The 23,990-nt window shown below is 40.8% G+C and overlaps 1 protein-coding gene across 1 annotated transcript in view; it reads right to left on the reverse strand.

Moving 5' to 3' along the window:
- Window positions 1–21,319, reverse strand: part of LHFPL2 (LHFPL tetraspan subfamily member 2) — a 99,665-nt gene extending 78,346 nt beyond the window's left edge. The window contains exon 1 of the mRNA XM_087927190.1: window positions 20,931–21,319. The gene's annotated coding sequence lies outside the window, so the exon portion shown is untranslated. The remainder of the gene's footprint in view (window positions 1–20,930) is intronic.
- Between the last annotated feature and the right edge of the window lie 2,671 nt (window positions 21,320–23,990).

Here is a 23,990-nt window from a genome sequence, read left to right on the forward strand (position 1 = left end):
GGCAGCACCTAGAACCCTATTGTAGCTTGGGTTGATGGACAAGCAGGGGTCTAGATGGTATGAGTCATACTAAGAGCATGGTAAGAACCGCATGTCATATACATATGATTTCCACGCTGAACAACATCACTTACTATATACACATGCTGTATTGATAATAAATTTGTAAACAATCATTGTATTGCTGTTTTGAATTTCCTGTATAAAAAACAGAATGCCAGCCCTGCTTAGTGCCCCTCCCATCTCCTTTGTTTGCTAACAGAAAGCCCCTTTGCTTCTGATCAAAAATAAAATGATAAATTTCCACTTTCCTCCACCCTGTGTTACCCAGGCTACCATGAGTATTGGGGCTTGTTCATTTTCTTTCTTCGCTGCTGGTCAAGGGGTTTTGAAAGGGAAAACCCATGTTGTTGGAGGGTTTGTAAAGTGATATGAGTGTCTATTTCAGCTTGTCTGTGTGATCATGTTAATAGCAAAATGTCATCTAAGTAATACTGCAGTCTAACAGGAGTACTCCTGAGATGGACGGCCAGAGCTGCCAGAACCTTTGTAAATGTCTTTGGCGCAGATGACAACCCAAAGGGCAGGGCGACATATTCAAAATGTTGGTTGTTATAACAAACTCTAACAAATTTGCAGTGTGAGGGTCTAATTGGAATGTGCAGATAGGCCTGTTAAGTCAATGAAGGTTAAAAAGTCACCCTTCCTTATGCTGAGTAGAATAGATTGCAATGTACTCATCTTAAACCTCCAATAAACTAGGGAATGACTGAATCGTTTTAAATCTAAAATTGCCCTCCATTCCCCCAAACTCTTTGGGACTAGAAACAGTAGTGAATAGAAACTTTGCCCTTGCTGATCCGGTGCCACAGGTTGGATGGCCTGGATCTCTAATAAATGGTTAATCGCTGTTTCCATCAGGTTCCTTTTAACAGGATTCCTGGAAAGAGGGCATGGCATGAAAAAGTTCGGGGCAGTGGACTGAAATTCCAGAGCCAGGCTGAATCTGATGGTATCTCTAACCCAGGAATCAAGGTAGAGGAGTCCCATTGGTCTGCAAAAAAATTTAGCCTTCCGCCAGTAGGAGCACAGTCCTTGAGCCTATTTTGTGCATCAGAAAACTCTATATCCTGCCCTACGGAAAGGTATTTTACCTTGCCCTCCCCTCCTGTTCCTCTCTCCAAAGTCAGATCTATCTGGCTGTTGGTTGTTCTTAAATCTGGAAGCTCTCTTGAATCTTGGAGAGTATTGTCCCTGATAGAAGGGATGAAAGGAACCCCTCCAAAAAGGCTGGGAAGGTCTGTTTTCTTGTCTCCGAAAAAGAGAGGGATCTTTTTCTTGCTTCTTGTTTCTATCAGAAGCGGGTCCAGAGCAGCGCCAAATAATTTGTCTCCTGAGATTGAGGAAGAGGCAAGCTTCCATTTGTGTTTAATATCAGCTTGCCAAAGTCTGAGCCATAGCAATCGGCGTGCTGTAACTTGCGAAGCTATGGCTCGAGCAGAGAATTTGACAGAATTGAAAGTAGTGTCCGCAGAGAATTCTGCGGCCACTATTAGTTTGGCGATGTCTTGGTGTGCCCTAATGTTAGAATTTGGAATGTTTTCCCTCAAATGATGGAACCATCTGAGAGAAGATCTAGTGAAAAAAGATGCGGCCATTGCCGCTCTTATGGCCCACGCATCATATTGATGCGCCTTACAGAGAGCTAACTAGGTCCTTTTTTCTTCTGACTTGAGTGCCTCCTCTGCTTCGGTTGGAATCACAGAGGATGTTAAGGCCACCACTGGTTCATCTACTCCTCATCTACTCCTGGAGTATTAAGAGAATTCGAGAATGCTGAAGTCAAATTGAAAATTTTCTATCATATCCTTGGTTGTGGGACACTGCTGTAGAGGCCCATTGCTTCTGGATGAGGTCTGAGAACATCTGCAGAACAGGTATAACATCCTCTTCAGTTATTGGTTGGGAGAAAATCAAATCTTCTGATTCCCCTTGTACTACTGATTGGTGGACGGGGAGGGGGGAATTATGAAGGTGAGCAGTAGTTTTTGCCTTGACTAATGGAGATTTGAATAGTTGACGGCAGAACAGACCGGTAAAGGTCAGTTGGTCTGGCTTGATGCCTTCATCATCTGACATGCCTCTTTCCAGAAATCTGCCTCTGACAGGATCTGGTCGCTGTCATGTATTGACCCTTCCCCAACCTGTTCCATCTGGTCCTCTTTTTCTCCCTCATCCTGTACTTCGTGTGAATGTTTATGTGGTATCATATAACACTCCCCTTGGGGAAATACCTGATGATAATGAAGATCTGTTCTGCATAGTGACTGGATAGATTGTGAGTCGCAGTCAGAAGGTAGAGGCTGCCTGGCCATCACAGTCTGTTGTACCCAGGCGGCGATGCCCTGTCTAATCCCCATCTCCATCTAGGAGCATCTTTTCAGGAACATCCTCTGGGAGGAAGTCATCTTGGCGTAGTCCCACAGCTGTAGGGGTAAAAGTTGCCTCTGGGGCCCACCTGTCAGGTACTGTTGATGAAGGCCTGGGTTAGACCGGTTCAGCTGAGGCCCTCCTGGATGGCATGGAAAGATCCAGGGGTGGTGGCAGGGCGTCTGGGACTGAAGCCGGCCTAGCTGGGGAAGAGGACTGGGACTTTCGTTCAGCCTCCCTCATTCAGTTGTTAATATGTTTTTCTAATGCCTTTTGGCATCTATTGGCATCCTTTTCTACAGCCTTAGGTCCCTTAGAATGCTTTGATTTATTTTGGGCTCGTGATGTAGCATTGGAAAATGGCACCCTAGTGTTATTTTTGCTTGCCATTATGATCCTTGACAATAGACCTACGAGGCTGTGTGTATGTGTGTGTGGTGTGTGTATAGATAGATAGAGATGTTTTGGACTGTTGGCTGGTCTCCAGTCAGATAACCTAATGAGAAAATTTGGAGGCCAAATTGTTAATGTCGAAATAGAGAACACCTTTCAGGGCTAGATAAATTAATAATGAATGATCCTTGTTCTCAATAGCCCTCAACAGCTGCCTGCACATGCAGACACAAGCCTTGGTGCTCGCTGTTGTGCTGCTAACTTCCAGAAAGGGTCTATGAGGGCTGCCAACTTAATTACCGACAAGAAACACCAGAAAGAGGTCAGAAACGGAATAATTATGTCCCCTGAGCTCTCACGGAGAGAGCCTTGAAAGGAATATGGCCTCTCAGCAGACAATATACATGTAGTGATCCCAGCGGGATTTTAGCAAACAAAATGGTGCTGTTGGTTATTTTGCGCGCCAATAATTAGCAGCAACCGTCACCTCTTTCAATGAGCAGATATAGCGATGGTAAATTTGAGGCGAGGAAGGAAGAATGTGAGAACAGGTGGCCCTTCCCCTGTAGGTGTTCTATGAGGGGAAGAAAAGCCTCGGGCAGTTTGAAAACTGACCATGCATTCTTTTAAACTGCGTGGCAGCAGGGGCTTCATGATAAGTGCCTCAGATTGCCGCAGCAGCGACTGAGCAGTCCCTGGGGAGCCGATCTGTGCTCTGATGGCAGTAATTGCCAAAGTGCCATCAGAAGTAATTCTTTTTTAAAGGGGTCTGGAAAGATGTCTATTTAAGATTGCAATTCAAACCTTTTGAATTCCTCCTTGTCCGGCCAAGGAACCACCAAGCTGCCTACCCAATGAAGGCTGAGCTAAAACTGGGGGATGCTAAGGAGGAGTATGTGGAGGAGCATCCAATCAATCAAGCCCAGCCTATCTGAGCAAAGTCTAAGCGCCTTCCACTACTGGATGCTCAGAGCAGCTTATTGGAGAAAATGAAGCTCAAGAGGGCCGTGGGTGGGATCCATTTTCAGTGACAGAGGGTTGCTGGAAGCTGTTGCAGCTGAAAATGAAACTTGGGAGGGTCATGGAAGCCCTCCCGAGCTCCAATTTCACTGGAAGAGGCACCATGGGCCAGTCCTTCACTGTTTCCAGGGGGGGCTCCACATGCCAGATCTTAGTACCCTGCGGGCTGGATCCAGCCCACAGGCCTTGTGAGACCCCTGTTCTGGTGTTTTAATACTGTATATGTGGTTTTGTCTGCTTATTTCTTGCTTTAAAAAGTTGAGTTGAAACATTATGAAAATTTGCTAACCTTGGCTTTGAAACAATGGAGAACCCATGCCAAATTTTGAAATCCACTAGGGAGAAATTTCTCTCTTGTTTAACCAAGTTTTTCCCATCTTAAAAACTGTATTTCCTGTCTTTTTAATTTTACAATAAGATTTCTGGTTGCTGAGGGGAAAGGTCACTAGAAGGTAAAATATCTTCTCTTCATAATGAATGCATAAGATTTCCTGTTGACTTCCACATATGCTTTTCTAAGATTCTTAGAATGGGACGTGAAAAAAATCCATGTTTAGTAGATTAAAAAAGCCACAAATTCCATAGCGTAGATTTCCTAGCTTCAGGAGCATTCTACTTATATATTGACTGCTTTTTTCTTTACTTCCAGATGTTATAAAAATATATATATATAGCCTCTTAAAAACAGGGGAGGGGCAGGTAGATGTAAGAATTATGACTGCAAGGCAGTTGTTAACATAGTTTCCATTTTCAAAATTTCAAATGGCTGAATGTCTCCAGCAACCAGTTGTTGCTTATTCATATTTCAAATGGCTTTTATTGTATTCATTGATCAAATTTATATATCACCCACCTTCACAATATAAGTCACTCTGAGAAGCATACAAGTAAAAAAGAAATACATCTGTTTAAAACAATGGTGACTAATATTGCCTTCAATTACACAATACATTATTAAGCTTTTGAGAATTGCCACAAAAATCTTAACATGTCCATGGGCATCATGACACCTATATGGTTTGCTAGACCTCAACATCAATTAAACTTTACAATTTTTATAAATCAGATGGCTAGGATCGCATGAGATGTCGAAGTTCCACAAGTTTTTGGTGCACCCACTTGTAATCTTGTGATATTTGCAAGCAGTAATATCCATATTCTCCAAGACATCAAGTGAGAATTTCAAAATCTGCAAATTATGGCCTACTTTTTTTTTACTGTGGTTCCTGTATCACAGAACGCATGTAATACTGTGTGAATAATCAGTACTCTTATAACCTAGATCAGAAACCATGAATTGAAATTAACCATATATGTTATCTATTAAAATTACTATGAAGAATTAAAAAAGATAAAGCAACTACATATGGATCACTTCTAAAATACCAACTAATAACACATAAACCAAAAATTCAGCAGAAGTTAAATAAATCTGATACTTCTGAGTATACTAATCAGAAAAGACCCTCTTATATTAAATATAGAAATAAAGCCCTTTGCTGCAGACAAACCCTAAAATTACTGCATTCTAACATCTCATTTTTCTCAAGAAGACTAGATAAAATCTTTCCATAGCATTTTAATTGGTAAAATATTTAAGCAGCTTAAAAGAAGAGTTACTGGAAATGCATAGCCTGGAGTTTAATCATTAACATTTGCAGACTTCAGTATTTAAGTTAGACATATTTTTGAATCACCAGTACTTGTTTTCCACGTTGCCAGTTTTGTAATGAGAATTCTATCAACTTCCTGATCTAAGAAATAGCTCCACGCCAACATTGATACTTAAGATACTAAACAATTCAATACAGAAATAAAATAGCACATTGAGCTACATTTAATGAAGGGAGGAAAAGTTTATGTGGTGATTTAAAATATGAAAGTCTAAAAATGTAGATTCTACTGTCCAGAGATCAAATAATTGTGTCAATAGTCAGACTGTAGGAGTTTGAAATTTAAACCTTATTTTCAAATATTTATGTTAGGTGGTCTTCCATAAAGACTAAATGGTGATGTTGTGAAGTACCTATTAAGGAGAACAATGCTTGAATATAGAAGAATTAGCAAGATAGCACCAACTTCTTCCGTATGGTTATTTAGACCACATGGTCCATCTAGCTGAATCTCTGGAGAGGATACACAGACACCCATTTCATCACTCTTGTAAAGACAAAGACCTCTCCCAAAAGGTGCTTCTTTTAGGACCTTTAGATATCATGCTTCTACTTCATGTTCATGCATATGCTATTTTAATACATACTTTTATTATACAGTATTCTCTGAAACACTATAGATACAGTTGTGGAGCTGTGAGGCAACGAAAAAGAATACTGTATAGTCTAACAATCTACAAAACATATAGAAAAGAATTGGGTCACCTATGAGAGGTGGCTATCCGGCTTCTTAAAACCTGCAATGATGGGGAGAATCACAAGCTCCAGCTTCTTCACTGCTGTACTGATTTTATGTTGAAGTTTATTGTAATTTATAAATGATTCACCAAGGCATTTCAAATGTTATTTATAAAATTTATTTGCTGCCCATCTCGCGGTTCAGATTTTTATTCCTTCCCATACTCATTTCTGCTTTGAAGTTTATATCCTCTGTTTTCCTAAGGTGCTTATTGATGGATGTAGTGGAATATCTGGGAATTCTATTGTTCTTATGTATATATTCTTTCTAAAATCATATGAGTTGGATGATAATATATTTCAATATTATAAACTCAAGGTAGGATCCACAAGACCCACTCCAATAAATGATCATTTTAGAAGATCTGTAGTGAAATAGGATTCACCGCATCATGTTGCAGCCTCTTCTGCTGGCTGACAGTTCATACAATCAGGAAATAACTTCTGATGTCTAGCCTGAAGCACTTGTCTGAATTTACTGTTTCTGGTCCTGCACTCTGGAACAATGGAAAATAAATTATTAATTATTAATAAATAAATTATAATAAAAATGTATTAATGCATGCATTTTGCAGCCAAATCTCATCATTACTCATCAACATCTGTCTTTAAGTGCCATCCCTTCCAATTGTCTTTTGTGTGACATCCAAATTTATTTTAAATGAACAGCAAAATCTAACTACTTTATATATTGCAAATGTTAAGTAGAATGTTAACAGCCAGGAAAAGACTTATCTTTCTGAAATTATGAAGATTACTTGCCCCCAGAAGTGACTAAAGCAAAGATTCTACAGAAGCCGTTGTACTGTAATTTTGTTGACACTTAAAATGTATTAATGCATGCATTTTGCAGCCAAATCTCATCATTACTCATCAACATCTGTCTTTAAGTGCCATCCCTTCCAATTGTCTCCAATGAACACTTTCTCCTGTTTCTTAATTACATGTTCCACATAATTTAGCAGAACATCAGAAAACTGAAGAGCTGGAGGCATAATCCAGCTTCACTGGATATAGCAATAGTTCATTCTCAACACAATGTAAAGTGGAGCATTAGGAATGTATATAGACAAGGGCATTTGATAAGCCTGTAAAAGGTGAAAGAAAATAATCATGATACTGTAATTTCTATTAATTACCTGCATGCTTATAGATGCATAATCTGAATGCTGTAGGTGCTCCCTCTATATTGACTTCATATACGCATAAAACTGTAATAGTTTTATTCTAAGTAGATTCAGGGAGCTCAGGAACTGCCTCATTACCAGCCAATTCAGATTTGTTAGATTTTAAACAGAACTGGGAATAAGATGAATGGATACAGCCAGTTTCTGTTAGTCTGTTTCAAGATTTACAGATGACCTGTACATCAAAGAAAATCATATTAAAGTGTATAGGACCTTATTGAGGAAAGTCCCAATGGCATTTTGTTTAGTTTTTTTCAGGCAAAGATGGTGTGAGTTGTCAGAAGAAACAAGAAAGAGGAAGTTGGTAATTAATAATAAATTAAAATAGCTAAAGTAGACTGTCTATAAAATGTCACGAGGGATAAGAAGCAATGTCAAAACGCTTATACAGATAGACAGCTAAAGTCACATGTACTTGCAGGAGGACAAAATAGAAAAGAAATCCTGCAGAACATTTGAATATCTATGTATAAAGAAAATGGCAAATTGGAAAGGACAATATTCAGATTCTGAATGAGAGATGCACTCAGGACAGAATAAGACCACTGTTCCAAAATAAATTACAGTTTCTGCTTTCCCTTCATCAGATACTATTTTGGAGGTCTGTGAAGTATATGTATCTTTTTATTGGTTTTATTTTTAATTTCAGATACTAATGGGCTGTCATATGAAAGTAGTGGGGTTGTTTTTTCTGGCTCAGGGAGCAGCAGTGCATTGAAACCACAGGGAAATAAATTTGATCCAGATTAACAGGAAGAATTTCCTCACAGTAAGAGTTGTTAACCAGGAAAGTGGAATATGAAGAATGTTCCCTTTCACTGAAGCCTTCAAACAGAGGCTAGATATTGATCAATAAAAGTCTATCAGGAAAGGTAGATAAAAACAGGATATTTCAAAAGGCCTGAAAATGCAAAGATGATACTCTTAAATTTTTCAATCTATTTGCTAAGATGGGAAAGGTTGCCCTGCATCAGGAGTGTCAAACTTGTGGGGCCGTGGGCCGAATGCATCAAGTGATAGCCCCGCCCCTATCCGGTTTAGTGAAGGGGAAAAAGCCTGGATATGTCATGTGATGCCGCTGTGACAACGTGAATTTGACACCCCTGCCCTACATTATGAAGACCTTTAAAAGATAAGTAGCAAAATTTGTACTTTTCTCCTGGAACACACACTGCAGCTATTAAGCTGTTCCAAAGTTTCATAATGAACTAGTCCTAGTTACCATGACATTAACTTGAGCAAGACTGGAAGTTTGAGAGAAATGACAAGGATCTCCAGTTTCATCTCCAATGCTGATGACTCCCACAAGTCAGGGCAAAAGGTGAAGGATGGAGGGAGATTATCTATGAATCAGCTGCACTTGACATTCTTGAAACAGTTGGAGCAACCGATTTATTTCAAAGGTAGTGTTTACAGCTGAAGAAACACACTACCCTGAGTATCTCATCTGTGATCACCAGAGAAAGAACCGAATAGCTTCTAGAATAGCCTCAGGCACTGAGGGAAGCTCTCCACTGCTCTTCTACACATGTGGTCACATGCTAATGCTGTATTCTCATTGCTCCCAGCCATCAACACGAGTTGGATCGCATACTGTTTAAAGTAGCTATATTTTGAACCTCTAAAAGTGACATTTTTATTTACTGAGAATATTTGCAGGCAATTATTAAGGGCAAAAATACCCTCTCTACATTACAGAAATAATATTATTCATGTTATTGCATTTATTCCATATTTCTTCTGTGCAATTTTAAAATAGCTTATATATTATCTGTATCAGGTAAAGGTGAAATCTTCAAATTGAGCTTGAATATACAGTAGTAAAACTTTAAAAGTGACCGTTATTAAATAAAATAAAAATCATCAAGTTCTTCAAGTTATTTTAACTCTATTGGTTTAAAAGGTACGCCCATTAGTTTTCTCAGCAACTGTTACATGAGGGAGAGGAGCTAGGGTTCAAAGGCAGAGCTTTTATATGATGGTCCCTCACACTGTAGAACCATCTCCTTCCAGAGTTTTGCATATCACTCTGGAATCCTTTACCAAAATTAAAATGTTAGTTATATCAAATCAAATAAAATCTTCAAGTCTTATTTTTACATTGGATAAACAGAAAATCTTCAGGTTAATCTTCACTAATACACGAAGGGAGAAGAATGGGGTTCAAATTAACTATGTTATTGTCATCGTTTAAGGACACAACAGGAATTTCAGGGAACAATACATTAATTATATTCTAATTTGAAATTATGCTTTCAGCTGAAGCAATAAAAAAATATAATTTAAGGGATCTACTGCCATCTTCAGGAAATCATATATGGGACTTGTGCCAAATAACTTATTATTAAAAATATTGGATACATGATAGAGTATGCTATCATTGGAAATGTACAAAGATGTTTGAATGTTCTTATGATTCACTTTCCATACCACAGAGTACTGGAGTGCACACATATTATTGCATGTCATTATCTTTCAGTACATTAAAAATTATGTGTGATTCACAATAACTTCTGCTGCCTGTAACTTTCCCGAAACTTTATTATTTCAACTATACCAAAGATACTTTTTAATACAATTACTTTATTGTACTTTGTGCTGCTTTCCAGACAGTATTTTCTTGTAGTTGCATCTAAATATTTTTTGCATATTTCTCAATTATCTTATCTTTTAAAGTTCAAGGAAGTAGATGAAATTGATAATTTACTTGACCTTTATGACCATATCTGTTATGGTCTTGAAAATCAGTTGTTTTTTAAAGTCAAACGATTTTTTTCTGATCTTAAAATGAGATTAATACAACTGAGCATGTTGTGTCATGTATTCTGGGCACCCCAGAGAATGTTAGTAAGGCATAGTTTTAATTGATTTTCTTCTAATGATAAAATTCAGAAGTTGCAACATTATGATCTAAGCATGTACTACTTCAGCTCTATTTTGTCTGATAGCCAAAAGATTATCAACATGTTAAAATAGTAACTGCTGTTAAGGATCCATATACCACTGTAGATCTAACATTTGAAATTTATCACAGTATCAAGAATTATAGAAGACTTCTGATTTGTGAAGATTTTACTTATATCTTCTGCTTAATTATTGTTTCTTTTTCCTTAATATCACTTAGATGTTTCTGGCAAGGTTTTCACATTTGCAACCGCCTATTTCTATGGAGTTATGGTTATTTTTTACATATAAGGCAACACACATAGCCTTCTTTATTAATGTATTTTTTTTTCTGAACATATTATGTATTTCCAGTACTAGGACACCAATTGTTCTCCATACTTTGTAGTGGTATATAAGCATCTGAGCCCTTCAGAACTACCCTTCTTAGGTTCATATGCTATCCCTTTCTTATCCCTTTGCTCCCTGTAAGCAGGGGTGGGCTTCAAAAATTTTAGCAAAGAGTTCTCTTCCCGGATGCTGGGTGGGCATGGCCATGGTGGGTGTGGTCTAGTCGGCTCCTGCACCAGGGAAGGGCGGGGCGTTTTTGCCCTCCCTGGGCTTTCCTCAAACCTCCGGAGGGTGAAAACAGCCTCCCTGGACTCTGGAGGCTCTCTGGAAGCCAGAAACGGGCCCATTTCTGGCCTTCCCGAACTTCCAGGAGGCCAGTTTTTTGCCCTCCCCGAGCCTCCATGCGCACCCTGCACTTACTTGCATCCAAAACTGGCCACATGGGGACTCCTGGGATGGGCAGGGTGAACGGCACTAGCCAGGAATGAGATTTGGGGGTTCTCTGAACTTCACAGAATCTTAGCTAGGGGCTCTCCTGAACCCTTGCAAACCCCCCTGCCTGTAAGGTTTACTATTTTAGGGCATATACTTTCTTTAAATTTGCTTTTGTAGTTGGTTTTCTCTGTATTTCTCTTGTTAAATTGCAGTGGTTTTTTTAAAAAAGTTCGCAAAACTAAAGTCTTTGCTCTCCCTCACTCTTCTGTATCCCAAATCTATCACTCTCTCCACAATGGAAGAGTAAATCAGGAAGATGTTTTTCAGCCTTCAGTTCATTTTCTCTGTAACTTAAGTTCCAATTTGTTGATGCCTGCTGAAAATTACTATTTTCTTTTTTACCATCCTAAAACATCCAAATTAGAATATACAAGTTGGTTTGTTTAAAGACTTAGAGATACAGTAATAGGCATTCTGATCTGACTGTATTTTCTGTTTGCTCTTTTCCTTTATTTTTGTTTAGTAAATTTGAATATCTGTATATAGATCACAAGTTCTTTATAAAGGAGGCACAAGAACTACAATTTTTATTCTGGGTAATTTGTGTTTTATCAGATTGCTTCAAGCCACATAGAGTTAACACATTTTGCCTTAAAATGAAAAAAAAAAACCCCTATTAAATATTCAGGCACTCTTCCAAATAAAATATTCTGTAACAATCTTCTGCTATTATGGTGCCTTCCAGATGTCTTGGACTAACTTCTGGGTAAAAGCAACAGGCTAAGGAAGGATGGTATCTCACTCAGTAAAGTCTTTGTTTTTCCACAGTTAATTTGTATTGCAGTACTGCAGAACAGAATTCAAACACCAGCACAAAATTCTGTGTTGCTTTTCAGGTATTATACAATTACTGAAAAAAACCTGATTTGCATGCCGTTGGGTATTCAGAAGATTCACATCCTGATTGATTTTTTTCCAGTATATATTAAATCCAGTTCCAAGTAAGAATGAATATATTTGTAAGCCTAGACTCATAACATTTAGAAATATTATACACTAATATCACAACTCTGTTCTTGTTTATTCAGAAATAAGTCCCGTAACATTTAATGTTTGTGTATATCTATCACCTGTTTATCTATCAGAGGTCTTAATGTTCATTATTATTAATATTATTAATATTTAAACATTAACATTATTAATATTTATATCAAAGTATGACTAATATACACAGTTAATATATTTACTGATCATAGTCCAGTCTCATCTCATTCGTTTTACTCTCAAAAGTGCTTCAGGCCGCTTTTAGTCTTAGAAAGCATTTCAAGAGGCACAGAACTTTGCATGGAAATTGTAGCACACAACATTTTAAAATAGCCAACCATACAGATCAAAGCTTTGAAAGTATATCCAGATGTCATGATTCTTCTCTAAGCAATAATTGTTAAGAGTTCCTAAAAATGCTTTCAAAGTCAAGTTGGCCAACTGCCTATGTAACTGCACCCACTTTATTGCAGCTTTATTCCAGACCTCCCCCTTTGCACTCTAGTCTTGCTTTATGCTCCAATTGTGGAAAGAGGTTCCAGGTAACAAAATACATGTTTTCTAGTTCTGGTTTCTATGATTTCTCAACTCTATTTTTCCTCTTGGGTTCAACTATATATTCTTTTTATTCTATTAATATTAGATATGACACAAAACATATTTGTAGACAGCTCTTTATCAAGTTGGTTGACCAGGACTGTCCAGATTTAAATGTATAGGCTGGCCAAGACAAACCAATTCCAACTACATTAAGTCATTGTAGGTTTTCAAAGAATAGAGGATTGCAGCTTGCCAGACATTACCAGCCCTAGGGTTAAAATGGGGCAAGATTAAATAAGAGGAAAGCAGTAAAAAATAAAGGCAATAACACGAATATTAAAAATATACAGTGGATATAAAAAGTCTAACACCCCTGTTAAAATGCCAGGTTTTTGACATGTAAAAAAAATCAGACCAATATAAATCATTTCAGAATTGTTTCCACCTTTAATGTAAGATACACACCGTTCATTTCAATTGAAAAGCACTGAAATAATCTAGGGCAAGGCTGTCAAACTCCCAGCCCCTGCGGGCCGGATGCGTCATGTGCTGGCCACACCCATGTCCAGTTTAGTGAAGGGGAAAAAAGTCCTGATACACCACGTGATGCCGCTGTGATGACATTTGACACCCCTATTCTAAGGGGAAAACAAACATAAAAAACTTACATGGTTGCATACATATGCAACTTAAAACTAGTACTTTGTTGAAGCACCTTTTCATTTTATGACAGCATTCAGTCTTTTTGGGTAGGCATAGCACTTCTTCCCTTGAGAATCTTTACCGACTTTTCCTTGCAAACTCTCCAAATCTGTCAGATTCCTGCACACAACCCTGTTCAAATCACCCCACAGATTTTTAATTGTATTCAAGTCCAGACTGTAGCTGAGCCAATCTAAAACTTTGATCTTCTTCTGGTGAAGCCATTATTTTGTTGATTTGGAGGTATGCTTTGGGGTCATTGTGGTGTTGAAAGGTGAAAGGTCAAAGTTCCTCTTTATTTTAGAGAGGCCTGAAGGTTTTGTGCCAAAATTGACATGATATATGTAAGTGTTAATAATTCCCTCCACTTTTACTAAAGTCTCAGTTTTAACTGAAGAAAAGCAGCCCCAAAGCATAAGGCTGTCACCACCATTCTCCACTGTGGGTATGGTGTATTTTTGGTGATTCACATGTAGAATAAAAAAAGAATTATATAAAGTGTTCCACAGTGTATTTCCTACTTACTGTACATGCAGCTCCTATTCAAATCCATGAGTTATCATAAAAACAAGTACTTTAGCACTCGCTTCCCATAAATAGAAAATGCTTAAAAGTAAATTTCACACATCCATATTAAAGTATCAAGCAAACTGTCTTGACTGATTAGCAATGAGTCATCCATACCTGTCTTTTAAAGATTCAATGAAATCATTTTCACTGATTTATAAATGGGCACATTGGTAAGTAATAGTTGGATATATTTTTTTAAATATCTATGTACCTAAGTTAGACAACTCTGCTGACAAACAACTGTGATTATGTTATGCCTGTTCATAATTTTTTTCCTGTAAGATGTCACAATAAAATTGTAGTTGAGAACCAAGATAGAACTAACTGAACTATAATTATGTCAAGATATAATTATGTCAAGAGATATCAAATAAGATAAAATGAGTTATAATTATTTCAGGCTTTTAGGACTACAACTGTCGTTTTTATATATGAAGATCTAGGCCAGGGGTGTCCAACCTTTCACCTTCCCTGGGCCACATTAGAAGATGAAAATTTGGTTTGGGCCGCACATAAAATAAAATAACAGTAACGATACCTGATCATCCCCCAAAACCATAGAAAAGTTAACATATTAAATTTATTTGGAAATGAAGTTAGTGAGATGTTTTTATTATTTATTAAAAATTATTTATTTTTTATCACGGTTTTTTTATCACAGTTTTTTTTATCACAGTTTATTTTCCGGCCAAATTTTTTTGGGGGGGGGGAGAAAGCTCGCCCGCCTCACGCCTACCTCTCCTCCTGCAAATGGCCCGGCTGGATGAGGCAGGACTGGAAGGCAGAAGCAGCAGCAGCAGGGGCAGAAGCCTTCCCCCGCCACCGCTGCTGCTTCTGCCCCCGCTGCCCCCGCCGCCGCTTCATCCCCCGCCACCGCTGCTGCTTCTGCCCCCGCCGCTTCTGCCCCCGCCGCTGCTTCTGCCCCCGCCGCCGCCGCCGCTTCTTCCCCGCCACCACCACCGCTTCTGCCCCCGGCGGGGGCAGAAGCAGCAGCGGCAGGGGCAGCAGCGGCCGCGGGGGCAGAGGCAGCGGCGGTGCCGGTGGCGGCAACAGCAGGAGGTGGCGCTCTGACGGCGCCCGCCTTTTCTCTTGCTGCTTGGCCTGGCGTTCGCCTCGACCCGCCTCGCGCCTGCCTCTCCTCCTCCTCCTCGCTGGCTCTGGCACGAAGGTTGGGGTGGGCACTGGGCCGCATTACGAGGCGACCTGGGCCGCATGCGGCCCATGGGCCGCGGGTTGGACAAGCCTGATCTAGGCCATAACGCAAGGGCAAAAGTTAAAAATTATCATCAAATATAAAGAAACCAAGAAGTATTTGAATGAATAGGCATATAATTACAAAAAAATAACTATGCTGTCAAATCTTAAAACATCTTGCATGAATTAAATAATGAGACTTGTGACCCCAGATCCCCAAAACACTTTTATGGGGTTTTTTTAATTTTAATTACTGCAACAAAATTATTGACATCTTTGGTATATTTGCTTAGAGACCATAGCAATATTTTCATGTATTTTTTCTTTTTAAAAAGCAGTAAATTCACAATCCAAGCAAAAGAAAAGAGAATCTAATAACAGATTGGTTATGTCATTATTTATAATGTTTGTGCAATCTTCTTGCATGAGCTGAGTATATGATATACTGTTTCTTTTGTTTCTTTGCACAATCTGCAATTTGAATTATTATTTTTCATTTTATCGTCTTGATTGCCTTATTTTTGAAAAATTGTGGCTTGTTGCAAAGTCAGCCATATATTTAGACTGGATTTGGCATTTTTATCCATCTAGTTGGATAGGCAGATGTTGACATTTGATGGTGTTCAAGGTATTGTTCACAGGTTGTAAACTATTCCAAGTAACGCTGTTTTTTGCAATTGTCAATGCTATTATTACATTATTATTAAAACAGATACAAAAGAATTAGACACCTTTCTTGAGTTGCTGAGGATGAGGTTTTTGTTACTGCACTTGGAGGGGCAATGGCTACAGTGGATGAAATTAGGATTTTCCATGTTTTTCTAAGTAATTTGAAGCCAACATTAGGTTTACATTTCAGTTTTTATGCATTTTTATGCTTTATAATGCTTATACTAGTACTCTCATAAAGAAAAGATGAAGTATTTAAACATCTAAGATACAACTGAAATTCAAAGATTTGATTCAAATCTGTATTTTGAAATTCAAAGGAAGCAAGTTTTGACTTGGACAATTCAAAAGTAAGTAATTTGACGTAAGTCTTTAGTGGAGAACATCAGTACAAATGTGGACCTTTAGTTTATGTACAAACCTCTCGGCTTGTCCAACCACACTGAATTCTGGAATTCTGTTGGGCAACATATAAAATACATAATACAATTGTATAATATAAAATCCTCTACAAAACCACCTGCTTTTGACCTGCCTCACTTTGCCTGGTTGAAATTGAACAGAAGTACGTGTGATACTGGAAAAAGTGCCTCTGTCTTTTATCAGTGGGGATGGAAAGTTTTCTTTTCTTGTGATTATGGTGCTGATATGCAAACTATTAAACATTTTGTGCAAGATTCCCCAAGATGTATGTTTGCTGGTTACCTAGAAGATCTGCATGAAGCAATGCCAGAGGTGATAATCTAGACAGCTGAATTGGACATCCAGTTATGAGGCCACTGCCAAACCCCCTAGAAGCTTTAGTTATAATTACATGGACTGTGTATATATATATATATATGGTTACTTCTCTTCTGCCGTATTCTCATGTGCTAAATAATAATAAAAATAATATAAAATCACATAACAATGTTAAAAGTTTACCATCTTGTGGGGCCATATTACTAGCTGTTCAAGGCCATATGCAGCCTCTGAGCCATGGCTTGAACACGCCTGCTTTAGCTGATAGTCTCTTTAGACTAGCTTCCAAACACTGAGTTTACATATGTTATGGTGAAAGTCTTTACACTTCCAGGATCTCTTTCTGATAAGCTAACTTCAAATTTTAAAGCAATATCTCATCCATGTGCTGACCAGGCTGAGTGTACTTCAATTCTGAGATTAGTTAACCTCAGTTAGTTACTATGGTACCAATAATATGTTCGTGACTAGTAGGTAATTCTTTTATTTCATGACCTTCCTAAGGAAATACAACCTGGAACGTTTTTACTCATTGCATAAAATGGAATGTTACCACAGCAGAACATAAAGGAAAATTTCAAAGTTACTGGAAAGCTCATGCAGAGACAGGTAATACTAACTGGAAGATCACATGTTTTGCATTATGACAGTTTTTGATTTAGACCTGGGCAGCTGAAAAGAGATCTGAATAAACTTTTGATCAAAACCCATCAAAGTGTTGTCAATAAAATCAGGCAAGGCACGGTTCTTTTGACAGTTGCAATGGGGCATATTCTACAAATGCCACTACACTTTCCAAGGAAATGAATCTGAAGGTTTGTTGAAACAAAAGTGACTTAGCACTCCTGACACACAGGAAACTCTTAACTTACAAGCATTTACTTAATGATCACTCAAAGCATCTGTATAGTGACTCCTATAACAATATCAAAGAGTGATTTATGACTGATCCTCATGCTTACAAACCTCACAGTGCCACGTGTATGTAATTATGACATTGCAACATCCTGGGGGGAATGTGATAACTATTTCCCAGGGGGTTCTGTCAAGCAAAGTCAATAGGAGAAGCCATATTTCCTTAACAACCATGTGATTTGTTTAATAATGATGGCAAAATAAAATAAATACCATAAAAGAGGACCTGACCTGGGGTGCTCACATTGTATCACTGGTCAAAAGGGCCCAGCAGAGATTATACTACCTGAGACTTCTCAGAAAATAACTGAATGGAAAACTGCTGATCTTCTACCACTGCACCATAGAGAGCATTTTAACTTACTGCACCTCTGTACGGTTTGCCAATTACACAGTGGCAGATAGGACAGCACTCCAGAGGGTTAACGTCATTGCCCAGAAGATCATTGGTTGCCCTCTCCCCTCTTTGGAAAACCTTTATAGCTCCCACTGCCTTAAGGAAGTTCAAATCATTCTCCCATCTCATCCTGGGAACCCTTTTTTTTGAACTATTACGGTACAGGATAATAAAAACAAGGACAAACAGGCTGAAAAACAGCTTCTATCCCAGGGCAGTAGCTCTTTTGAATTCTGCTGTATAGTGCAGTGTTGGTACGGGAGTTTCAGTTCAATGTGTGGAGGGTGAAGGATGTGTGTTTGTGTTTATTGTCATGGTCATGGTCATGATGTGTACTGAAGATGGTGTTTGATTTCGTTGTACGAGGTGCAATGACAGTAAACTAAACGAAAAAAATGTTCGTAAAATCAGGCACAATTCATGTAGTAACCATACTACTTAACGATGAAAGTGTCCATCCCAAATGTGACCATAAGTCAATGTGCTATGTATTTATTTATGTACAAAACTTTGATGGCGGTCTCTCATATAATGACTAGGCGCAACTTGCCATAAAAACAAAGACAAAAATAGTCTCCCATCCCAGCCATCAGACTATCCGTCATGCTTAACCCTCACCCTAGCCCAAAGCTTATGGGAAAAACAGATCTTCATGGTCATCCAGAAGACTGACCTAGTGCAATTCTGGAATGCTCATATCATTTAACTTGATTGTACAATGCATTTGTTTGTACATGCTACAGGAATAGAAGTGTTTTTCACTGAATGTAGAAGGAAGTCTAAAGGGCCTATTTTGGAGCCATAACTTGTATAATTTTAACATTTTGACCAGTGTAGTGATCAATTTGGTTGAGATGGGAGGATGGGACACAGAGAGAAAGAGTATATAATGCTTCTCCATTTAATATATTTTATATGAATTTGGCAAATAATTTTTGCAAATATACATTTTGAGTCTTAAGATATACATTTCATGCCCATTGTATGCAATGCGCAATACATTCCACCATTCAGAAAAACGTAATAAACAATTCAGAAAATTGATATAAAAATACAAACAAAGCATTTTTCCAATGTGTCAGATAGCACTTAATGCCACTGTTTTACTTGGCAGCAGTCCAATTTTCCAAACTTGGAAATACATTTTTTCTAGGGGTCATAAATGCACTTTCTAAATTTGTACTGAACAACAACTGTTAATTGTGCTATCTTTCTCCATTTCCCTTCCTGACACAGCTGGCAACTTAATATATATTAAAAGTCTAGAAAACAACAGTAGCACAATGTAGAAGAAAGGCTCTAAAATAGGCTGTCTCTCGTCCATCAGCAAGCAAAATACAGTTGTGACAAGGTCAGGAAGTAGAAGTTGGTTTGAATAGTTATACTGCTTGAAGTAATAAAAGTTAACAAGTAATAGAAAAAAAGGGGGGTTAATGATCAAATTAAGTGCATATCAGGTACTCCATGCTTTCTAAAGTCCAGTTGTCAATCCAAAGACGCTTCAGTGTCCTTGAATAAGTTGTAAAGACATGAGTAAGATCTGCATCAAATCAAACTACTGTATAAGCAAACAGTGTAAAATAAAACACTGCGGTTGGTTATAAAACTCTTTCTCATGTTCTACAATTCCTTATTTGGCCTCATGTGCAATACAGCATCCCCAAACCTATTCTATAAGCCAACGCTTTTCCTGTAATAATTATACTGTTTATTATCCTGTTGTCAAAGTAGGTCTTCTACTTTCTCAAAACCAGGAAAAAATACACCACCAAATAGAAAACAGAAGGTGGAGGAGGGGAACGGATAAGAAGGAAGAAAGCCCCGAAGTTTACATGGAGGCGTCTGGAGAGCCTCTTTCCTGCCAAATCAATGGAACAACCCCTGGACCTGCGGTTTTCCCCTTCAGGGCATTGCAGCCAGTCCAAAAGGAAAAACAAAAGGAGTTGGGAAGGTTTGGATGCAAAGCGTCTGGTAATTCCCCTTCCCCCTTTATAATTTATGCGTGCAAAAGGAACAAGAATGTTACAGTGCCCTGACACACAAAGAGGCGCGAAGGAATAGGAGAGGATACCAGGCTTCTGAAAGTGCTTTACTCCCAAAGAATGCATGTGCAAAAACACCAAGACAAACAAACGCCTCCTTCCCAGCCAGTCACCCAACCAGTAAGGGGTCCCGTGCACGAACAATGCAAGCAGCCCCGCTTCCTTTCCGTGCTGGAAAACCACAGCAGGAGGCCGAGCAATCAAAGGACTGGCAGATTTATCAGCCTGCTCACTTTGGGTTCAGCCAGATGGGAGGAAACGGCTTCTGCAAGAGCAAACGCGCCGCCTGGGAGAAGAACCGGGTCGGTACAAGACGGCGCAGTTCCAGCACCTTAGAAAGCCAGATCGGCTACAGCTGCTAAGTTTGGGGCTCAGAGGATTGTTCCGCAGAGGCGGAAAATGCTAAAGAGGAAAATTGGTTTGGGTTGCAGAGACTCCGTGTGGTTTATGGTGTGTATTCCCTGTCGGTTAGGCAGAACCCCTGTGATCACCAACTGCCAAATCCCTCAGCAGGATCCCAGCTTTTTTCTCCAACTGCTCCCATACGTAACCAGCTGGAGAAGGCTACATAATTTCGTTGCCTTTTTCCTCTTCTTCCCACCCGGTCACCTAAATAGCCGGAAGGCTGGAATTTGGGTCCGTCTTAAAACAGAACTTCTCGGACTGCAATCCTACGCGGGGTTTCCTTAGAAACTAATCCCGTTGAAACCAATGGGCAAACTCACTTTCTCTAAAAGGCGTGTGTGCGTGCCTGTGCCTGTGCCTCTTCCTGCGGGAGCAACCTGCATGCTCTTCGGTTACCAGGCGCGCTACTCATTTGCAAGTCACCCAAGCGAAGCAGAATCGATCTCACCACTCCTCGTCCCCTATTCGAATTTGAATTACCCGGAAGAAAGTAGACTTCGCAAAAGCCGCCCGCATTCTCCGTCCCTCCTCGCTCCCCAATTCCCCTCGATACAATGAATGGAAACGGCTACCTATCTGCGGCTCCCCCTTCCCGCCTTACCCGCCGTCCACGGCCGCTGCTCGCAGCCTTCCCTCTCAGCCAGTCAATTCCCAAAGCCGGGAAGAAAGCGTCCCTGAGCGCGCCTCCGCGGAGCCCTTCGGGTCACCTCGGTCCCAAGCCTCCTCTCCGCCAGGCCTCGGCGCGGCCAGTCCAGAAGGGCGGCTGCTGCTTCCCGCGGGAGGGAAGGAGCCGTGTAAAGCGAGGCTGTCTCGCTCTGCCCTGCCTTGCCCTGGACCAGCCCACTCGGCACTGACGTCCCCCGCCTTCCCTCCGCGGCCCACCAAGCTTCAAGGGTCGGCGGCGGGACGAGATGAAGGGAGGGCTCGGAAAGCGAAAGGGGCGGGCGCCCCACGGAAGAGCCGACCCGGAGAAGGATCTCCCCACCGAAAGGCGAGGGAGGGGGTGGGCAGGACGCGGAAGAGGCCGGAGGTGGATCCGAGTAAAAGGAGGGCTCTGCTGGGCAGCGCTGGCCGTTCGGGCAAGTGCCGAAGCAGCCGGGCGCTCCGGTGTTTTCCCGCTGGGGAGAGAGGGCTGCCCTGAGGGGAACTGGGGCGCGCCCAGACACAGAGGAAAGCCTTAGCGAGGAGGGGCGGCGGCCCCAGTTGGCCTGGAAGGCAGCGAGCGGGAATGGTTAACTTTCTTGAGGTTAACAAAAGGGCCGTTAAGGCGTCCGCAGAGGGGAAAGAGCCCCGCAAGAGCTCTTCCCGGCTGCGCCCAATTCCGGGGGCGAAGGGGTTCTTTTCCACGAATGGAGGCGATGTACGTGTGAATATACCATACAGCTGGCCGACCAAACTTTAGTGCGGGCCTGTGTGGGATTGGTTTATAACTGTCGGGAGGATCTAGAAATGTACTTTACTTCTTTAAACCGTGGTTAAATTTAAGAATGAAGGAGGTGGAGAGGGCAACTCCGAGCTCCTCGAGGTACATTGGGATCCCATTTTTCAGAATAATGCTGGAGGGCCTGGGGATTATATTCCCAGCCCAGAGGGCAGCAGGTTGAGGAAAGGTGGGAAAGAAGCTTTCTCACCGAATAGCAGCCATTTGAGGGTTGCCAGGGGACAGCGAAAGAGTGCAGCCTGAACCCCTTAAGAGTAAGCTCTCCTTTCCTACCTAGGAGCGAGGTGGGGAGGGGGTGAACCTTGGGAAGGAGTTGTGGTAGGAGCAGCCGCCAGGCTCCCGTTCTTGGACCGGCGAAAGCGGTGGGCTGACCGAAAACCAGGCTGTCCCCGCGGCGCAGTCCAAGCAGAGTCTCTCAAGGGACACAAAACGTGGTCAGCCGCTGCCTGTTGGTTGAGGGAGGCCCCGCCAGGCGGGGAGGAGTGAACGCGGCAGACACAATGAAGGGTTCATGCCTGGAGCAGAGCGCGGGAGAGGAAGGAGGGCTGGAGGCAAGAAGTGCCGCAGCGGTGGCGGAACTCCCGGGACCCGGATCCCGCCGACGATTAAGAACACGCAAGAGGGAGAGAGCCAGGAGCGAGTCACCTCCAGGGCCGCCTGGTGGGAAATTCAAGGCGGGGGGAGACACGAAGGGAAATTCCTGCTGCAATAACGAAGTTCCCGACAATCCCGCGGTTACTTAGCCGCTTTCTGGGCGGGAGAGTGGGACGCGCGCGCACGTTAATGGACTTGCCTAGGTGCCTCCCTGCCACGAAGGCTGCTAAGGATCGTATTGGGAGAATCTCAGGGAACTGGCTAATGGCTGCAATAGCACGGAGCCCTTGAGATACAGGGGGATTCAGTTAGGCCCGAGAGATCCACGATTCGGACACAGTGGGTTGTTTTTTTTTTTTTTTTTGCAAAATTCTTAATCCGACATTTATGGCACTGCCGTAAAAAATCTTGATTTCTCAGGCAGGACTACGTCATGGCTCGTTAAAGAGGCCACAGTGTTGTGGTCTGCACAACTCGGCACGAATTTACAAATCATCATGTGTGAGAACGTGATCATGCTTGATGCTGTTCTGTTACTGTTCTTTTTGTTGAGTAGTTGAGATTTATTTCCACACTCCTGGCTGCTGAAGTAATCAAGTTAAGTCCAGACAAGTCATGGCTTGCTAAATAGGCCACAGTGTTGTGGTCTGCACAACTCGGCACAAATTTACAAATCATAATGTGCAAGAGCGTGATCTTATGCTTGATGGTGTTCTGTTACTGTTCTCTTGTTGGATGGTTGAGATTTATTTCCTCCTTGTCTGGACTTCATTTGATTCTTCTCAAACTTCAGCAGCCAGGAGCGTCATTCATCTTGAACTTCCAACATCCCTGCTCTGTGGATCTGGCCATGGCAACACTTGCCTAACCCTAATTTCAACAGACCTGGATTCTTATACCAACAATGCACTCTAGATAGTGTTATCTTTGATCAGTCAAAACAATAGTACTAAAAGAGTTGTCCCATTATCAAGTCCTATCTTGGCTCTGAGCAACTATTCCATGTCACTGCCAAATCATATGGTCCTGATTTGTTTGTGCACTAATCAGTATAGACGAAGGAATTAATTTTTCTCCGTTTGGGTTTGCTCTTCTCCCCCTTTGGCATATTTTTCTGTAATATACAACCACAGGACAAATGGGGAGGGTGGAGAGGTCTGTCCCGCCTACCATTTCAGCATCTCCCAAATTAAGTTGAAATAAGGAAACATGGCTAACACATTCAAAATGAGTCCCAGAGATGGGGAAAGAGCCTCTTGATATGATGGAGCAACCAGCAGGTACTGAGGGAAACTAGAGAATTATGGGGAGGCTGACAAATAAGCAATCAAAAGCTTTACTTTCGGGAGGCTGCAGTGAAGAAAAAAGTTTAAACAATACAAGATGAACAGAGGTAGGTTTAAGCATTTTGTACTGCCTCATCAGTACCTACATTACAATAACACAGTTGAAGTCAGCCTCAAATATAACATCTAGCAAGAGCACTAATTAAGCCAATAACGTATGCAGGAAAGCAACCATTGGCAAGCCTTATGCCCACGGGAAGCGTAGATTGACATAAAGCTGTAATTATTGTAATGTAGGTACTGATGAGTCAGTACGAAATGCTTGCATCTACCTCTGTTT

This window comes from Pseudonaja textilis, chromosome 2, assembly GCF_049901715.1.
Source record: "Pseudonaja textilis isolate UNSWEBS1 chromosome 2, rPseTex1.2, whole genome shotgun sequence".
NCBI lineage: Eukaryota > Metazoa > Chordata > Lepidosauria > Squamata > Elapidae > Pseudonaja > Pseudonaja textilis.